Source organism: Schistocerca gregaria, chromosome 4, assembly GCF_023897955.1.
Source record: "Schistocerca gregaria isolate iqSchGreg1 chromosome 4, iqSchGreg1.2, whole genome shotgun sequence".
NCBI lineage: Eukaryota > Metazoa > Arthropoda > Insecta > Orthoptera > Acrididae > Schistocerca > Schistocerca gregaria.
The window spans coordinates 685,852,076-685,874,014 of record NC_064923.1 but is presented as its reverse complement, the minus strand read 5'-3'; the positions used below and the strand labels follow the sequence as shown (position 1 = coordinate 685,874,014).

The 21,939-nt window shown below is 40.4% G+C and overlaps 1 protein-coding gene across 1 annotated transcript in view; it reads right to left on the bottom strand.

Moving 5' to 3' along the window:
- Window positions 1-21,146, bottom strand: part of LOC126268210 (uncharacterized) — a 29,705-nt gene extending 8,559 nt beyond the window's left edge. Inside the window, exon 1 of the mRNA XM_049973839.1 lies at window positions 20,994-21,146. The gene's annotated coding sequence lies outside the window, so the exon portion shown is untranslated. The remainder of the gene's footprint in view (window positions 1-20,993) is intronic.
- Between the last annotated feature and the right edge of the window lie 793 nt (window positions 21,147-21,939).

Below are 21,939 nucleotides of genomic sequence, written 5' to 3'. Positions count from 1 at the left end.
AAGTATGGTGGGTCTGACACACCGGTGTCAATGTGTTCTTTTTTCCATTTCCAGGAGTGTATATGCTGGACTATGGCGCTGCTTATCTTGGCGCGTGCGTCGTGTGCAACTGGCAACGCAGCAATCTCCCGCGTCTGGGCGGGCATGTGCGAGCCGCCAAGATAATATAATTGAACTATAGTGATACGAGGCCGTTGGGATCCAGCACAGCATTCCGTATTACCCTCCTGAACCCACCGATTCCATATTCTGCTAACAGTCATTAGATCTCGACCAACGCGAGCAGGAATGTCGCGTTACGATAAACCTTTATCAAAGTCGGAAGCGTGATGGTACGCATTTCTCCTCCTTACACGAGGCATCACAACAACGTTTCGACAGGCAACGCCAGTCAACTGCTGTTTGTGTATGAGAAATCGGTTGCAAACGTTCCTCATGTCAGCACGTTGTAGGTGTCGCCTGCGGCGCCAGCCTTGTGTCAATGCTCTGAAATGCTAATCATTTGCATATCACAGCGTCTTCTTCATGTTGGTTAAATTTCGCGTCTTTAGCACGTCATCTTCGTGGTGTACCAATTTTAATGGCCAGTTGCGTATTAATCTGCCGACTATATAGCAGTATCGCGATTAGTAGTGAGAGCGCAAATGGCATCACATGGAGAAACTAGCAAGGTGAACTTGTGTCAAGGCGAGCGCGCGACCTGCAGAGGACTTCAGTATAAAATTAATCGGTGCTACAATGTCAGAGTCGCAAAATACTTTACCAATCATGAAATTTGTAGCAGTTCGTCGGTAGGCGGCTTTCTAATGATGTAGGCGCCGACTTCTGGTGTGCAGCAACTCTGTTTCAACCCCTGGCCTCGAAGGCTGTTCAAGAATTCTAAGTTCTACCGAAAAAAGTGCGACTAAGTCGCAAGACCATCCGACTCCGATGAAGATCAGATCCCGAATCCTACTGCGCCCGCGCAACGCAAGAGCGAATCCAACATTGCTCAACTCCCTACTCTCCTCGAAAACCGCGAAACAATATTCAGTGCTGATTCCAAATTTCCTCCACATAGCCTGATAACATCATTTGCGCCAATAGCGACCGTTCCCTCCAATTTCGAGCAGGGCGTTATGACGTCAACTGGTCTCAGTTTAAGTCGACCCATCATGCCTCTGCTATTCAGCTGAGGGCACTCAACTTGCCGTTTGACCAGCTACGAAAACAACATGCCTACTCCATCGGCCATCCGGCACCAGATATTCGCACGCAGCAGGGCACGGTCCACGAGTATTCTCAGAATCATGAGGACAATGCAGTCAGTCGGTGCCAGGGGTCTTCGTTCCGGACGCGCCAGAATGGTAAACACATAAACTGCGGCGACACTCAGACGTCTCGCAGGTCGCTTTCCGCTGCACACAATAGGGGAAACTCGACCATCGTCAGTCGTTCCTCCGGGCACTTAAGCCCGTTGTATGAATGGAACCGGAATGCAGTGTGCCGCGTCCTCCAGGCTTCGCACAGGCCACCCGGGGCGGGTTCCACAGGATAATAGAGTGGGGCAACACTTGTAAATCACTAATACTAATTTCCATAATCATCATCCGGCGAAGTACACATCTACATCTACACCCCAAAATCACTGTGACATGCACGCCAGTGGGCACATTGTGCAACTTATTAGCTCTTCTTTCCCTTCTGTTATTACAAAATATTACTCATTATTAATATTAAAAATTATCGCTTAAGGAGAGAAGTAGAGCAAAATGCATTTTTGTACTTAAAAATACATTTTCCAAAAATAGTGCAGCTACAATAATAAAACTTAATACTATTATGTAGAACATAATCTAAATCTACATCTACATCCATACTCCGCAAGCCACCTGATGGTGTGTGGCGGAGGGTACCCTGAGTACCTCTATCGCTTCTCCCTTCTATTCCAGTCTCATATTGTGCGTGGAAAGAAGGATTGTCGGTATGCTTCTGTGTGGGCTCTAATATCTCTGATTTTATCCTCATGGTCTCTTCGCGAGATAAACGTAGGATGGAGTAATATACTGCTTGACTCTTCGGTGAAGGTATGTTCTCGAAACTTTACCAAAAGCCCGTACCGAGCTACTGAGCGTCTCTCCTGCAGAGTCTCCCATTGGAGTTTATCTATCATCTCCGTAACGCTTTCGCGATTACTAAATGATCCTGTAACGAAGCGCGCTGCTCTCCGTTGGATCTTCTCTATCTCTTCTATCAACACTATCTGTATGGATCCCACACTGTTGAGCAGTATTCAAGCAGTGGGCGAACAAGCGTACTGTAACCTACTTCCTTTGTTTTCGGATTGCATTTCCTTAGGATTCTTCCAATGAATCTCAGTCTGTCATGTGCTTTACCGACGATCTACTTTATATGATCATTCCATTTTAAATCACTCCTAATGCGTACTCCCAGATAATTTATTGAATTAACTGCTTCCAGTTGCTGACCTGCTATTTTGTAGCTAAATGATAGGGGATCTATGCTTGATATACTGTGAAATTTTTGTTTGAAAATGCTCATCGACATGCATTTTATAAGCATTGGAATTTTTAATTACCACTGTTTCTATAATGTTCCATTCCTTGTAAACTAATAAAGCAATAGAACTGGAATTTATCAGTTCACATCTGTGTCAGAGACTAATAAAATAAGTGTAACAGTTTTTTATTTCAGGTCATAGTTCCTTTGAATTTAGTTTTTTAGTATTGTGTCAGCTGAAACTGCTCTATTTTACTCAAATTTTAAAGGAGAACTTTTCCCGCAGGATAGATAAGAGAAAAGAGCTGCACAGGAATATTCAGTAAGTAATTGTCAAGAACTATGCCAAATCTCAGGATGTTAGCTTTCATAGTTCTCGAGAAAAGATCCATTATAGCTCAAGAAAGTCAGTTTATGACAACTCGTATTTAAAGTTTTTATTTCAATTTTTGCCAACATTGCTTAGTGACTAATGCTGTCAATATCTGTAATCTATACTTTTTTCTTCGCTTTTCCTCGTCTTTCTGGAGTAATCTCTTCCTCTGCCCCCTTTGCCTTACCAACTTTTGCATTTTTTTCTTCTGCTGCCTGAGCTTTGTCCAGTCGTAGTTCATCGATGTTTCTGAGTATCAGTGAATGCACTGGATGAATTTATAGTGTCTGCAGCCACTTAATCCTACCTACATTCCCACTACTGAACACTAAACAGGCAGCTATCTTCACAAAAATTGAGGAGACAAAACTGCTTTTGGACAACGCTTCCACATATGATGATTGTAGCTCTGATTTGTATTTTGTGTTTTCCATATACACTCCTGGAAATGGAAAAAAGAACACATTGACACCGGTGTGTCAGACCCACCATACTTGCTCGGACACTGCGAGAGGGCTGTACAAGCAATGATCACACGCACGGCACAGCGGATACACCAGGAACCGCGGTGTTGGCCGTCGAATGGCGCTAGCTGCGCAGCATTTGTGCACCGCCGCCGTCAGTGTCAGCCAGTTTGCCGTGGCATACGGAGCTCCATCGCAGTCTTTAATACTGGTAGCATGCCGCGACAGCGTGGAACCGAACCGTATGTGCAGTTGACGGACTTTGAGCGAGGGCGTATAGTGGGCATGCGGGAGGCCGGGTGGACGTACCGCCGAATTGCTCAACACGTGGGTCGTGAGGTCTCCACAGTACATCGATGTTGTCGCCAGTGGTCGGCGGAAGGTGCACGTGCCCGTCGACCTGGGACCGGACCGCAGCGACGCACGGATGCACGCCAAGATCGTAGGATCCTATGCAGTGCCGTAGGGCATTGCACCGCCACTTCCCAGCAAATTAGGGACACTGTTGCTCCTGGGGTATCGGCGAGGACCATTCGCAACCGTCTCCATGAAGCTGGGCTACGGTCCCGCACACCGTTAGGCCGTCTTCCGCTCACGCCCCAACATCGTGCAGCCCGCCTCCAGTGTTGTCGCGACAGGCGTGAATGGAGGGATGAATGGAGACGTGTCGTCTTCAGCGATGAGAGTCGCTTCTGCCTTGGTGCCAATGATGGTCGTATGCGCGTTTGGCGCCGTGCAGGTGAGCGCCACAATCAGGACTGCATACGACCGAGGTACACAGGGCCAACACCCGGCATCATGGTGTGGGGAGCGATCTCCTACACTGGCCGTACACCTCTGGTGATCGTCGAGGGGACACTGAACAGTGCACGGTACATCCAAACCGTCTTCGAAGCCATCGTTCTACCATTCCTAGACCGGCAAGGGAACTTGCTGTTCCAACAGGACAATGCACGTCCGCATGTATCCCGTGTCACCCAACGTGCTCTAGAAGGTGTAAGTCAACTACCCTGGCCAGCAAGACCTCCGGATCTATCCCCCATTGAGCATGTTTGGGACTGGATGAAGCGTCGTCTCACGCGGTCTGCACGTCCAGCACGAACGCTGGTCCAACTGAGGCGCCAGGTGGAAATGGCATGGCAAGCCGTTCCACAGGACTACATCCAGCATCTCTAAAATCGTCTCCATGGGAGAATAGCAGCCTGCATTGCTGCGAAAGGTGGATGTACACTGTACTAGTGCCGACATTGTGCATGCTCTGTTGCCTGTGTCTATGTGCCTGTGGTTCTTTCAGTGTGATCATGTGATGTATCAGACCCCAGGAATGTGTCAATAAAGTTTCCCCTTCCTGGGACAATGAATTCACGGTGTTCTTATTTCAATTTCCAGTAGTGTATGTACATTTTTTCAGCAGTTGAGGACTGTCTAAGTACCTAAAAGTTGCTGTCATAACATCTAAAATAGCAAGTGGCAAACCATGTTTGTGGGTGTATGGCTTGTAACAATTATAGCGATTGGTGGCAGGTTTATATTGTGTAACTGTGTATCTACGATTATGGAGTGTGTGTTCTTTGTTGATTAAGGTCAATGATTTGTGACAGGATATTTAAAGTATTGTGATGTACATGTGGAAAAAGCTAAACGATGTTGCAAATGATTATATTTTTTTATATGTGTATATTTAGAAGAAAAACTTTGTATATTTGAAGCTGGTTCATGCTGAGGGCATTTGTGTTTGTGATATGTAAAAGACGAAGAGAAATCCCTCCGCAACGGAAGTGGCTCGGCGTGATGTAAAAGGAGATTATGGCGGTCGAACTGCGCGGCTACTCGGTGGGAACGATAGGCAATCAGGGGCTAGCCGTTGCAGAGTACACATCGACGGTGCCAAGGCAGGCAGCTGGAAGCCGTTTTGCAAGGAATTCTGCCTCGGATGTGGATTTGGCTGTTGCGTGACGCTCTCGGCAACAGGGAATGGCTCTAACACATTAAAAATCCGTCGCCAAGAAGAAATTGTAGAGAGCTTTCAAATATCAAGAGCAGTGATTACCGTTAGCCGCCACGTTGGTTGCCACCACTGCTTCACCAATGCTCCACCAACTTCATGCATAGAGATATGTATCAAAGTATGGACCAGTTACATTGTGTGAGTGATTTTAATAAGAACTCAATTGCTATAAACCTGTGTTTAGAACCATAACTTTTATCCTGATGGGGTAAAATACAGGGAGCGTAAGGCTATTTACAATTTGTAGAGAAACCAGATGGCAGTTATAAGAGTCGAGGGGCATGAAAGGGAAGCAGTGGTTGGGAAGGGAGTGAAACAGGGTTGTAGCCTCTCCCCGATGTTATTCAATCTGTATATTGAACAAGCAGTAAAGGAAACAAAAGAAAAATTCGGAGTAGGTATTAAAATTCATGGAGAAGAAATAAAAACTTTGAAGTTTGCCGATGACATTGTAATTCTGTAAGAGACAGCAAAGGACTTGGAACAGCAGTTGAACGGAATGGACAGTGTCTTGAAAGGAGAATATAAGATGGACATCAACAAAAGCAAAACGAGGATAATGGAATGCAGTCAAATTAAATCGGTTGATGCTGTGGGAATTAGATTAGGAAATGAGACACTTAAAGTAGTAAAGGAGTTTTGCTATTTAGGGAGTAAAATAACTGATGATGGTCGAAGTAGAGACGATATAAAATGTAGACTGGCAATGGCAAGGAAATCGTTTCTGAAGAAGAGAAATTTGTTGACATCGAGTATAGATTTAAGTGCCAGGAAGTCGTTCCTGAAAGTATTTGTATGGAGTGTAGCCCTGTATGGAAATGAAACATGGACGATAACTAATTTGGACAAGAAGAGAATAGAACCTTTCGAAATGTGGTGTTACAGAAGAATACTGAAGATTAGATGGGTAGATCACATAACTAATGAGCAGGCATTGAATAGAATTGGGGAGGAGTTTGTGGCACAACTTGACAAAAAGAAGGGACCGGTTGGTAGGACATGTTTTGAGGCATCAAGGGATCACCAATTTAGTATTGGAGGGCAGCGTGGAGGGTAAAAATCGTAGAGGGAGACCAAGAGATGAATACACTAAGCAGGTTCAGAAGAATTTATGTTGCAGTAAGTACTGGGAGATGAAGAAGCTTGCACAGGATAGAGTAGCATGGACAGCTGCATCAAACCAGTCTCAGGACTGAAGACCACAACAACAACAACATGAAACTATGCAGGATTCCCTCCTAAATGTTTATAAAACCGAGTATCCTGATTCATATGCGCTATTATTGTTTATTTATGTTTGTCAGATGTGCAACGATTATTAAAAGTGAAGCTAGTTAGAATTTTACTGAAATACTCTAACCCGTTACCAAACGTTTCTACCGTACATGGTGGAGCGGAGCTGGCTGAGACAAATCTCTCTTGAACAATGAGGATGTGCAGTAATTTGTGTTGAGCGGCAAAGAGGCAAAGGGTACAGGAGACAATGCTATTTGGTATGCTAGTAACAATGGAGCGTTGTATCGCATAACACTGTGTTACCTGAGTTCGTCGTTAGTGCCGAACTAAGTCTGCGATGAAAGCACAACCTTTTTTTTAGACGACGCTTCAGTGTTGGCATGATCTTTCACGTACGGTCTTGGAATACCGATTTGGCTTGGATGAAGAAGTGTGAAGACAGTGCTAGTGATACGAGAGGAGTGCGCACATTCAGAAACTTGCAGAGAGCGAGGGAAGCTTTCGAACGTGGTCCTCGATGCTCGGCGTGTCAACGGTCTCGCATTTTATGGGTGGGTCCCAGAAGTTTATGAAGAATGATTATGAAGAATCCTTATAAACTGCAGACAGCTCAGATACGTAAACCCAGAGACAAGGAAGCACGAGTTACTTTCTGCACTGCCATCGATTTACTAAGTGAAAACCCTGTTTTCTTAAACAGTCTGACCATGGCCGATGATGTCCATGTCCATTTTGCGGCCTGTACTAGAGCAATATTCTAGGATGGCTCGCACGACTCTTTAGTGTACAGTCTACATTGTGGACTGACTGCGTTTTCCAAGTAGCCTACCAATGCATCCAAGTCTGCCAACTGCTTATCATATGATTGAGCCTTTGTGACTATTACATTCTAAGTACATACAGATTATTATTCCAGTTGATTGCACGACTTGGCTGATTACCTCAGGGATTTATTGGTTACGTTTCTTCGTTTGGGAGCGTACAGTTTTACGCTAAGAACATTTAAAGCGATTTCCCGATCCCTACACTACTTTGAAATCACCTTAGATCTCTCTGAAGATGGCTGGACAATATACAGCTGAAATACCAGAAGAAGTGAAATTTACGGGGCTGCATGCCCAAAATTTTGTTAAGCAGTCAAGGAAAGTGAAAAGGAATTACATGTTCTGTTGAATAGAATGTCTTGCATAATGAGTACAGAACACGCACTGAGAGTAAATCGAAGAAACACAGCTGAGAGTAAATCGAAGAAACACATAAATAATGAGAATTCGCAGAAATGAGAACACCTAGGTGTAAGGTGTCAGGAAAATCCAGCACCTTTCATGAAAACCCTGACATGATAAGTAAATCCATTAGTATGTCACATAGCTCCGAATAAATCGTGACATTAAATTAACCAAAGTAATACGAGTAACGAGTGAGCAAATGGAATACCACAGACTAACACAAGAATGCCTAAATGCATGTCATACCTTCCCACTGTGAGACAGATGCAGTTCCGAGGGGAGAAACGAGAACAGAGGCCGACAGCAGATCCGTGTTAAGCTGGAAGGCCCTACGATAAGGGACGGACACCCACGTCGCCAGCTAAACGCTAGGACCACCCCCAGCCCATTTCAAAAGTTAGAGACCTCCAGAAGAACAGTATAGATCTTACAATAACACAAAAAGGGCCACACCACCCTCAAGTTTTAGCGAGAGACTTTTTCGCGTCTCTGTTACGTTGCAAACTTTAAAAACATTCCCCTACCACGAAAAGTATAACGTTTGTCATGGGATAGACAGAATTTTTGTAGGCGGAGCTTAAGGTTAACATTGAGACCCTGATTGGTCAGATGAAAACACAGCCACATAGTTTTTTAAAACCAGCTTCGGTATATTGTAGTAAGGAGAAGTTAGGAGAGAGTTTCTTCCGAGATGGCGAGGTGAGCGGAGCTGTGCTGGCCGCCGCCCCCTGACGAACACTGACAAGGTAATGATGGCATGCAATGCCGCATAACAGCGCATAAAGCTTCACTCACAACTGCAGAAGTCTCATCTGTTACATCCCCTTTTTGCGTAATACTAGCGTCGATCGTCAATTAAAGCCCATGGTGTTCACATTTGCCACTTGAAGTAAAAACCTGAAACGCGATTATTTTTCTGTTATATAGTTATTGAGAAGCCACATCAGCCACTGTAATTTACGACAAGTTAGATAAGTAATTAAAGATAATTGAGGCTCACTGTAGACCATTCTAATAGTTTTCTCTTTTGTGAAACTTAATTTAAACCTATATTATAGATGTGATATGGCATAGGTCATCCTTCGATCCATTGTCGAGCTTGGAAACCCATTCAGGGAATTTTGTTGAACGCAGTTCTTTTTTACCATCCTGTATTAAAACATTTCCTTTTATCAATAGTGCAATTTATAAACAATGCTTTGTGAGAAGAATAAAATTTTCAATGGTAAACTTAACTGCTCCTTCGTCGTTATTTTACCAGCTAAATAAAAATAGGAAAGCCTTGTACCCCTTCCACTAAATCTAGTTAGTATTAAGATTCTTTTACAGGGTGTAGAGTGGAGCTGATTCTGAAATCATTAAGTATTTGGTTATATCATCGCTAGTCTCACTGAACTCTTCTGAACTCTACATGTCATGTGTGGTCCGGCGTCTCCTTACCAGCAACAGGTCCCAGGTTCAAACTAGTCAATTCCCTAAAAAACATGCTCAGAGCGTCGTTGCGTGAAAGTGGTAGGGAGACACGATATAGAACATTTGCAGACACCACGCACAATGTTAGAAAATGGCGACCCTATCCAGGATGGTAAAATACCATGATTGGAGGTCAACCACATGCCTAACTACGTCAGAAAAATATCTTGAAAAGTTTTTGTAAAAAATTTGTTTTACCTAAAGATTACATAGTCGAAAACAGTAGCTGCATCGATAGATAGTAAAAGTATTCAAAAGAAAGTGAGACATTCTAGCAGAGACAATAGCATAATTAAGCTATGAATTTTAAAAATTTTTACAAATATGTTTTCTCTCCAATGCAAGCGCACAGGTGGCGAATACATCGTAGACAAGTTGGTTCTGACCCAACAAGTAAGTGAATGGTTTGCCAAGTCGTGTGTGCAAAAAGTTTATGAAACGCGTGAGATCGTATGAGCGCATGTTGACTCGAAGTAGGGCGCGTGAATTGCTTTTAAAACAGAAAATAAGGGATTCGGAAAGATTAGCAATGGCATATCGAGACCTTGACCGAATTGACGTAGAGACCCAGCATGAAAATGGACAGAGAATAGAGGACAGTACAACAGACGATGCAGTATTGCGAGAAATAGGACATATAAGGCACCATAACGAGGATAATGTACGTCAAGACATAGAACACATACGTCAACATACGACAGAGGAGCAGGAAAGTAGAGAGACAGTCGATGAGGATTCTAACTTGCGTCTTGAATACGTAGAACCCATAGTACAAGTAATCAGAGTTCCCTCACCACACAGTACAAGGAATGCGAGCAGAAACGTGTCACAGCAGAGGTCAATGCAGTCGGTTGCAAACCAACAATTGGGCGAAAACACAGAGCGTTGGATGTCGGAAGAAAACGTAATAGGACCCACCAATCTGGCAGAACTATTACAACAAATTACGGAAACCATGACAAGGCAATATAAAGACATAGCGAACCAAATTCAAATTCAGAATGCAGAAATCACGAGACAAATTGCAGAAACCACGAGACAAATGCGTGAGATTATAGAACAAAACAAAAAAATTCAGTTACACTAAGTCATATTGAAGACGGGGCAAAGAATCTCGAGAAGTGATAGGAAACTTAATAACAGGTCACAATCAATTGAGAACAGACATTGACAAGGTACAAGCAGACGTACAAACATTACATAATGACATTCAGGACGAGATCAAAACATTACGTAACAACACCCAGGGAGAAGTCAAGAAACCAGAGAAGCAGACAAACGAAATTACTACACAAGCAGCAAGTACAGCGCGTGAAGTTGTTAAAAACAGTGTGTTACACAAACGTATCACAAAAGCGGCGCTGAAAAGATATGATAACCTCATAGTCAAAATAGAAGCGCAAACGAAGCGACAATTTCAGAAATTGCGAACAGAGTTGTTGCAAACCACTGAAGAGCGTAGTGAACAGGATCGAACAAGCACAGAGTCTGCAACCACATCCGTATCTGTAACAGCACCGGAAAAACAAGCAATTAACAAAGATATTACACATTTGCGATTCCAATCACAGGCGGAAAGTAACATACGTGAAATCAGACAGCCTGCACAGCAACAAACACGTTTTGAAATTCTTGATGAACGTCATCACAAACACATGCGAAAATACAAATGTATGTTTCAAGACAGTTTGGATCGTGTAATGAAGCAGCAAGGTTAGCCAGACAAGATACCGAACCAATACGTGACAATGGAAAGCCAGGTCGCGAAGAGTACAGTGCAATGCATTCAGCTAAACGTTCACAACCGATGGAAGAAAATTATTGCGTACCACTCCAACGATACTACGCAAGGGTAGGCGAAAGTTACAGTGGACAATATCCAATGGATCTACCACAACCGGAAAGAACGACGGGAGAAATGATCAGAAACAAAAGTGGCGAAGAATCGCGAATTTCATATAGAACTATGACGAAGTACGACAACTATCATTTCGTCACAGTCAGAAAATTTCAGCACTTTCGAGAAGGAAACTCATTACATCCAAGAACTTTTATTGATCAATCTCGACTAGGATTACCAGAATACTGGACGCTAGCACACAAATTAGACTTTATATGTGCACACATGTCAGGAACAGTCGCAGAAACCATGCACAATGTTGCAACGACATGCCGATCGTACGAAGATTTCAGAGAGAAGTTTCTCTCACGATATTGGTCGAGCGAAGCACAGAACAGAGTGAAGTACGAATTATTACATAACCCATATTTTGAAAATTCAGGAGAGAAGAGTCCCGTGAAATTTTTCGGGTTAATGGCAAAGAAAAATCAATGCTTCGATGTACCATACAATGACTGAGAGTTGATTAAATTATGCGCGATGAGGCTACCATTGAAATACCAGCAATCATTAGTAGGTTGAAGAGACAATGACGTCGAAGCATTTAAAGGTATTCTAATGGAACTAGAGTTCATATTTTCGAAAAATGATGCAAGAAAAAGACGAAGCGCACGTGAAAACGAAAGCAAAAAAGCAGTGGAATCCACAAGACAGTACGAAGAAACAATAATTACGAACCATCTGCTAACTTCACACCAAGAAACGACAATAGATTTCAACTAAGAACCGGTTATGGATTTAGAAGAGAATATGGCAATAACTATAATTCACCTGGGAATGACAACAACTATTACAGAGGGAATAACGACAACCGGAATGGGTACTGGAGAACCAATAGACCGACAAATTATCAACAAAGAAACCACTATCAACAAGCTGAACAAGAAAAGAGAATACAGATAGAAGACGTGGAGGTAAGACAATTAAACCCCGATAAACGTTCGAATTGACATGTAAGAGCCCATGCCAAAGAGAATGACCGACTGACCCAGGACAATTGCAGCATCTTGAACAGAGAAGTAAAAACCTTATCACGAGAAGAGAAGAAGGAAGAAACAAATCGACAGGGACCAGATGAAAACGAAGACAAGAAAATAACAATATTGTGTTGGGACGAAATTAATTGGGAGAATACTGACGAGGAAGATGAATTACCAGATGCATGCACAACGAATGTAGGAGGAAAGGACGAAGTAATGAGTATTGCAGAGCTATTTGAGATGGAAATTAGTGAAAGTGAATTCGATGAGGTTAATACACAGTCGGCAGAAGTTGAAAATAAGTTACGAGTTGGCACACAACCCAACGTATATAATTAAGGAAGTTATAAAGCGATAATTAGAGCATTTAGATGCGATTATGTGGAAGTAGCGACAAAGAAGGAGAAGATAGACGAGGATGAGGAAAAAGTAGAGGATGTTGAAGAAAGCGTAAATGAAGGAAGAAATAGAGAAGAGGAAATCAAAGAGAGAGAAGTAGCAGTCGAAGCTTATCCTACACAAAGTTCGAATTCACAAGGGAAATTCCTGAAAAGACTCATGTATGATTCAGTGGAGGATTCGTTGATGCAAGAAGAAGAAGAACAGAACCAAGCCTTTCAAATTCATCCAGTTGTGAAGGCCATGGTAAAGAATATCTCAGTCAATATTGTAATTGCTAGCGGAAGTGAACTGACGGCAATCTCAGAAAATTTATTCATGCAGTGTAATGCCAATGAGGAGTTGCCAGTTCCGAAAACACGTAAGATTAAAGTAAGATGTCCTACTAGAAACAATGCTGCGAAAGTTACGAGACAAACAAGATTAACTCTTTGTGTCAAGGTCAAAAGATCGAAGCCAACTTCGTGATTATACCTAAAGTAACTGTAGATTTGATTATAGGCTCAATTTTTTTAAAGTGAGAGACGAGCGATAATAGACATGGAGAAAGGTAGCGTAACATTCGGGAATGTCACACTTCTCTTTGAATGACGCAAGATAAAGAGGATGAAGAATTAGAATGGTATGCACAAAAGGGGGAATCGCCTCAACTCATGTTAGAAGTTCATAAAGAAATCGACAAAAAATTGCAAGAAGTTCATGGTATTTCGGATCACAGTAAAAGAGAATTAGAGGGTATTTTACGTACGACTGGTAGTATTAAACACTTTCAGTACAGTTTTGAAGATTAATTTTATTACTGGTAAATAATCAGCACAATATTTCAAGATTATGTTGCAGATAAGATCGTCAGGAGAAAAAAGAATGAAGAGAGAGGAAGGTGGGAAAAAGAAAGTAGTTTCAATAAAAACAAAACTAAAATAACACCAATAGTACCATAGATTAAGGTGAAGGGATAAAACGTAGATAGTCTAACAGCATGAAATACTAAAATCCTATACACCACAACACTACACAAAAATAAAAAAAACGAATTTGAGGATTCTTGAAGTTAAGACTCAAAATATCTTAGAATTGTATCATGGAAAGGACGCCGAAAATTGTAAAGCTTAAAATAATGTAGGTACTAGACATATGTTAGATGACTATAGGTACAACGTTTTGTAAGAACCATTGTAAAAACTCCAGCAAGGACGAGATGCAATGACCCACAAGTTGCAACGAGAGAAGTATCAAGAAAGAAAAGGACATAATTAGCAAGACACGATTCCTACAAGGCAGAAGCGCAGAGAGAAAGGAAAGGACAGTGAGACCAACAGAAAGCCCTTGTATAGGAAGTGGGCTGTAATCTGCCCCGCTAAGCGGAACCCTGCTGGGACAGAACACAGAACCACACAGTGGCGGAACCCTGCAGAGACACGACAGGACACCGAACACCAGAAGGGACCGGTGCAGGGACTGACAAGCAAACACCGGACTTTCACCACTCGTAAACCCCGGAACGCCCCGACTCAGCGGAGCGAGCAAAAAACGGCCGAACGAGAAGACCTCTTGGGCAAGCCACCACATGCAAAAAAAAAAATAAAATGTATAAAACTCGCACTACTGCTATTAAACAGCACGCTGATGCGCGAAACTGAAGAAAACTTCCACAAAGTAAAAATGACATGCCCAAACAATTTATCAAACTTTTACTGAGAGGAGAACTTCAAAGCAACTAGTTATCAATAAATATTTCCATATCCTGCCCAGAGAAGAACCAAGAAGCAAGTAAGAAGCAGAGAAAAAGCAGGAAGAACAGAAGTTGAAGATTCGTAATATTGAGACTAAGAAAGAAGATGGGTGAAGAATAGACGACATACCTTCCCAAATCCCTATCAGATTAGATTAGATTAGTTTAATACTTGTTCCATAGATCATGAATACGACACTTCGTAATGATGTGGAACGTGTATTGTAAACTAGTCATCTGCGAAGTATTATAACGAAAAACGATCGCTTTCAGCAACACATAACGATGACTTTCACACATACAAAGCCAGTAAGCCACGAGATTCTGCACTCACAGCTCCATTCCATTATCGGACCTCCACAAAGGCAACACACACTTGCAAAGCCAACAAGGAATGACGAACGAAGATGTACATCAAATACTTGCCCACATCCATCTCACTCAAATCCATCACCTTTTTGCAAAAACATTCGCCAACCTCATGCTTAAACATTCATAGGATTGAGTGAATGTGTGAAATCAAATTATGTGATGTAGGAATTGTGCAAAAGAAACGTGTGAAAAACTAAATAAGTTGAGCACACCAGACAGCTAATAAACTACAAAATAACAGTCATTGACTATGGACTTAAGAATAGACTATCGATAAAAATAAGTCATTAGTTCTGAAATGGAGAGTGTATATAGAACAAAAGTAACCCATAATAAACAATAAAACTATATGCCATTTATTTTCTCTTCATAAAAATAAAAGAATAACTATATCTTACTTATTTTCTCCTTATAAAAACAAAGAATAAAAAATTATTTTGTTTGATGTTTTCCCTTTTTTTTAACATTTGTACCATGTGTTAGGATAATACCTCAATACTTGTGTATGTATATTTCTTTGTCAAAGCAATTCTTGGAAATAATTCTTATTTGTTAGTGTAACAATGTTGAAATGAGTGTCTAGAAACAAAAACCTTTCACTTGTACATGATATTTAGAAAATGTGTTAGGAATAGATTTTACTTAATTACTACATTTATAAAACAATATTTCCAAGTAAATCGATGTGAAAGACTTCTCACTATTGATGACAAACTTCTTAAAAAACAAACTTAACAATTAAATAAAGAAAGAAAATATTTAAAAATAATAATTATAATAAAATAAAAATATTCTTCCCTTGTCAATATAAACATATTTTTGATAATAATGTAGAAGAATATAAAAATATAATTTAGTAATACAAACTAGCATAGAACAGAATAACGTGGGTGAACAGTAGGCATCAAAATTTAGATAACAGAATAATTTTTGACTGGCTTAGACAACGATTCAATCATTGCCTAACTTCAGTGCGAAACTTAAGTTCGAAGGGTCGTGATATGTAAGGTGTCAGGCAAATCCAACACCTTTCATGAAAACCCTGACATGATAAGCAAATCCAGTAGTATGTCACATAGCTCCGAATAAATCATGACATTAAATTAACCAAAGTAATACGAGTAACAAGTGAGCAAATGGAATACCACAGACTAACACAAGAATGACTAAATGCATGTCATACCTTCCCACTGTGAGACAGATGCAGTTCCGAGGGGAGAAACGAGAACAGAAGCCGACAGCAGAACCGTGTTAAGCTGGAAGGCCCTATGATAAGGGACGGACACCCACGTCGCCAGCTAAACGCTAGGACCACCCCCAGCCCATTTCAAAAGGTACAGACCTCCAGAAGAACAGTATAGATCTTACGATAACACAAAAAGGGCCACACCACCCTCAAGTTTTAGCGAGAGACTTTTTCGCGTCTCTGTTACGTTGCAAACTTTAAAAACATTGCCCTACCACGAAAAGTATAACGTTTCTCATGTGATAGACAGAATCTTTGTAGGCGGAGCTTAAGGTTAACATTGAGACCCTGGTTGGTCAGATGAAAACACAGCCACATAGTTTTTTTAAACCAACTTCGGTAAATTGTAGTAAGGAGAAGTTAGGAGAGAGTTGCTTCCGAGATGGTGAGGTGAGCGGAGCTGTGCTGAGCGCCGCCCCCTGACGAACACCGACAAGGTAATGAACCCATGTGATACCGCATAACAGCGCATAAAGCTTCACTCAGAACTACAAAAGTCTCATCTGTTACATCCCCTTTTTGCGTAATAATAGTGTCGATCGTCAATTAAAGCTCATGGTGTTCACATTTGCCACTTGTAAAAATCTGAAATGCGATGATTTTTCTGTTATATAATTATTGAGAAGCCACATCAGCCACTGTAATTTACGACAAGTTAGATAAGTAATTAAAGATAATTGAAGGTCACTGTAGACCATTCTGATAGTTTTCTCTTTTGTGAAACCTAATTTAAACCTATATTATAGATGTGATATGGCATAGGTCATCCTTCGATCCATTGTAGAACTTGGAAACCCATGCAGATAATATTCGTTCACATTTTTGTTGAATGCAGTTGGTTTTTACCATCTTGTTTTAAAACATTTCCTTTTATCAATAGTGCAATTTATAAACAACGTTTGTGAGTAGAATAAAATTTCCAATGGTAAACTTAACTGCTTCTTCGACGTTATTTTGCCAGCTAACTAAAAATAGGAAAGCCTTGTACTCCTTCCACTAAATTTAGTTAGTATTAAGATTCTTTTACAGGGAGTGCGGTGGAGTTGACGCTGAAATTATTAAGTATTTGGTTATATCGTCGCTAGTGTCACTGAAGTCTTCTGAACTCTACATGTCATATGTGGTCTGGCGTCTCCTTACCAGCAACAGGTCCCAGGTTCAAACTAGTCAATTCCCTAATAAACACTCTTAGAGCGTCTTTGAGCGAAAGTGGTAGAGAGACTCGATATAAAACAAACAGACACCACTCAGAATGTTAGACAGGAACAGAACACCCGGATTTATGAGCATGAAGTACATTAAGTTAAAGAATTATACTTCTTAGGCAGCATAATAACCAATTAAGGTGGAGCAAGGTGGACATCAAAACCAAACTAACACTAGAAAAGGCGTTCCTGGCCTAGAAAAGTCTACTAGTATCAAACATAGGCCTTAATTTGAGGATGAAATTTCTGAGGTTGTACATTTAGAGCACAGTATTGTATGGTGGTGAAACATGAACTGCGGGAAAACTGGAACAAAAGAGGATCGAAGGATCTGAGATGTGGTGCTACAAACGAATGTTGAAAATTCGGTGGGATGATAAAATAAGGAATGAGGAGATTCTGCACAGAATCGGAGAGGAAAGGATTACATGGAAAACACTGATAAGAAGAAAGTATAGAATAATAAGACGTCTGTTACATCAGGGAATAACTTCCATGGTACTAGAGGATGTTGTCGAGGAACACAGAGACCCGAATACATAAAGAAAATAAGTGTGGACTTGGATTGTAGTTGCTACTCTGAGATGAAGAGGTTTTTACAGGAGAGGAATTCGTGACAGGCCACATCAAACCAGTCAGAAGACTGATGACAAAAAGTCGATCTCCCATTTGCAGTGTGGCATTTATCAGAAATTTTTCAAGAGGACTATCAAACCACATTAGGGATGAAGTTTATAGTAAAACCAATGTAAATCCGAAATTCTCTAAATTATCTACATGACTTGAATTTAACTTTGAAAACACAATTCCCATAAGTACTCACATTTGTATCAATGTCTCACAAAAATAAATGGATAACAGGAAGTACTAAAAATTCCTCCCAGAGTGTTGAGTATCTCAGTTCCACGAGAAGAGTCTAAATGAACTAGAGGTCTTAAATTTCATTTGTTGGTACAAAAAGCCATACAAGAAATTTGTGAATGCTGCAAAAAGGTATTTTATGACAAAATAATATACAAGGCAGAGAATAAAAGCAATGCAGTGGGAGAAGTCACTGAAAAGGAAACAGAGATATACAGAGGCATAATAACATACAGATAAAGGAGAGGGATGAAGTAATAAATGATCTACACCTAGTAGCACACTATACAAATGAGCATTTTTCAAACTTTGTAAAGAAATTACAACAAAAATTCCTGAACCCTAACATATCATTCGTAAATAATTATACTGTAAGTACCATGATGCTACTAACAAGAGAAGAGCGTGAAGTCAGTGAAACCAAAATAAAAGGTGAGTAGACTTAGATGAAGTAGCAATGTGTGTAATGAAACAATGCATGCAGAATATGCAGGCTCCCTTAGCAAAAATAATAAAGCAGTCGTTCACACTTGCAAATTTCTGGAGTATTTAAAACAGGCAATAGTTGTCCATCTACTAAAGAAATGTCATGCAGACGACAAAGGAAACTACCAACCTACTTCGTTGTTTTCACCATTTTCAAAAATATTAGAACCAGTTGTGAAAGACAAATTGATGAATTGTTTGAATAAATACAACCTTTTACATTAATCACAATTTTCTGAAGTGGCAGAAGTACAGAATCACATATAGCAGACAGGATGCATAGAGTAGATATAACACATATCTCAAATAAGTCTAAGTTTTTAATGAAACATTTATCAGAAATCAAATATAATAACCCATGAGTTTTACAGAATAGCATATTAGGGCCAATACTTTTCGTGATACAGTTAAATGGCTTTCCCAGTAGTGCTAGTCATGGAGAAAAAATTCTCTTTGCTGATGACAGCAATGTTATTGTCACTAAGAAAAGAAGAACACTTCTTTCAGAAAAAAACAAATGCAATCCTCAAGGAAATTTACGATTGGTTAGTATGTAATAAAGTGCCTTGGAACATAATGAAAACAAGTGCCATTAATTTCCATTTGAAGAGAAAAGATAACACTGTTAAATCAAATGTAGATAGCACCTATATAAGCTGCAGATCAAATGCAAAGTTTCTAGGAATGAATAATGATTGTCAGTTGAAGTGGTGTGAACACACATAGATACTTGCAAACAGAATGTCATCAATGTGTTATGCCTTTAGAGTTCTGTCATCAGTGTGTAACTGCAGTGGCTTTAAGTTACATAATATTGAAAGTACACTCATCATTTGACTGTGTATTACAATATTTATGTTCTGTACTATCTAGATTTCAGCTTTTGTGCTATTAACAAGTACAATGCTAAAAGTTCTTAGACTATTAACACGCTATATCTGTTAAGGCAGTCCAATGAACATAAACAAGACTAACACATACCACAAAATATAAATACAATAAACGCACTGAAATATTAGATGACTGTGACTCAACACCATCAGAAACTTGTTACTGGGAATGTTAAGTGTAGCAGGTGAGTACGTTTACCGATAAGTTGCAAACATCAAAAATAACATTGATAATTATCTCACGAAGAGAACTGTCCATGACCCTGGGATAAGAGCTAGACTGAACCAAGAAAGAATAGACATAAAAGTCAAAACAGCATTTTGTACCAAGGAATAAAACTGTACTATAAGCTAACCAAGGAGATTAATGAGATAATTAAAACAAACTTGTTTAAAACTACAGTGAAAGGATCAGTTAAGCAATACATTCTACATATTACTTAGAAAACACAGAGTAAAGGTTTAGTGAAGAATATAATGCCAGTAATAATAGTGAAAATAAAACATCAGTAATTTCACTTAACACTTTCACAATGTATTTTTTTTTATTTCCTGTGAAACTTATTCCCAAAGCTATGCAAATGCATAATACTAACGTTTTATCAACTTTCTGAGCCCAGCATCTCACTTGCTATAGAGGGATGGTACTTAGTTTTTCATGCTAGCAAATGGGAAGTGGTGGTACTCATAATGAAAACCAGACATCTTCACTAAGCTCCTGAAATTAACTGATAGCGTGTGTGTAGTGTATGCACTGACTGGGAGTGAGAAATGAATCAACAGCGTACCTCGCGCCTTTTACATTATTAAAAAACTTCTTTAAAACAGTATTGTATACTTGGGACAGACTAAAGAGTGAGTTTTGTTTGAAATAGACGGGCTGTAATCTTCATCTGGCCTCCCCGTCTTAAGCTTTCGTGATTTCCCTTAGTTTCTTCAGATGAATGCCAGGATGGTTTCTGCAATAAGATAACAGTCGACTACTGGTCCCAGCCTTGTCAAACTAGGCCTGTAAGTACCTGAATGCTTGTATACATGAATTGTGTTGCTTTCATTGTTCTTACGTAGTACCAAGTCATGTTCAGTATCCTACAGATGATTAAAACTCTTACTACTACCACTATTTCTTCTACTAGGTTAAAGCGAAAAGAAAAAAATCATGGGAGACGGCCGCAGGAGTATAAAGGTACATCGTTGATGAAGCTGTACACAAAAAGAAATGGCTCTGAGCACTATGGGACTTAACATCTATGGTCATCAGTCCCCTAGAACATAGAACTACTTAAACCTAACTAACCTAAGGACATCACACAACACCCAGCCATCACGAGGCAGAGAAAATCCCTGACCCTCCCGGGAATCGAACCCGAGATGCGGGCAGCTGTACACAGCTCTTACTCTGAAATGAAGAGTATAGCTGTAAAGTGACATGAATGAAGAGCTGCGTTAAGACAGTCCTATTACTAATGAAACAACAAGTTTAAGACACTTAGACTAGTAACTTCCACAGTGTAGTCGTACTATCTGCAACTACGTACAATATGCAGTAACATGTCAAACATTTCACTGGCTGTCACATTTTCATTCTGCAGCTTAAACTATAAAGAAAAGAAAAAAAGTAGTATATCATCGTGACTTACTGACAGTAGAATGTTATTTTAGACACTCAAGGCAGGAAAACAGTTTGCGCCAAAACGTCAGCGACAGCAAGGACAACACATCAGAGTTTTGACTGTACATGGAAACTACTTATTCAACATGTTATAGCCAAGAAGTTTCCACATAAGAAGTTATTGTCACATTAACGCGACCTACAAGTACAAGTTGCGTTTATATACTGCTGTCAGGCTGTAGTATAACGTAGCAACGCAACAAAGCCGTGATAAAGAGTGTCCTTGTTTATTCGTCCTTGACTAGGTTCAAGATAACACCGGTCCTTTCACTAACAGAATGCGGCTAGTGGCAGCCGCTGTTTTAACAGCCCTAAAAACGCAATGAGATAGGAGTAGAGTGTTTACTCGACGCCCGAACGTATGCCGTTCCGTCAGGGTATCTGTATTTGCACTATCGCTCTGACAGTGCAACTTCAGCTTCGAAAGTTCTGCTAATGTTTTATTTGCCATACTTATGTATGCGGGAAGGAGGTTCGAATAAAGTAATGTTTAAAAAGTGATTATTGTGTGTAAATGAGCAAGTATTTCCGTTCAGTCTAAGAAATGCAGGTTCGGTAGAGTTAGCATGACAAGCGCGGTCCAAACGGATGGTCAAGGGGAGGTGGGTGCCAGATTTCTACCTAGTCTGTCATACGTTTCCCGTAATAAACTTGAAACGATGAATTTTAGAACTAAGACATATTCCACAAGTAGACATTTGTTTCTTTTAACTGAGAAAGAAGGAACTTGCATCACAGCATATCCTACTGGTGTACAAGATGATCCATTTGACATATCAGAAAAGTAAAACACTATATACAGTAGAGCGCCGATTATCCGAAGTAATTGGGGGACATGGGTGTTAGGAAAACTGGTTTGTTCGGATAATCGAATTGTACATGTTTACTTGCCAAAAAGAAGTGCTGTACAGTAA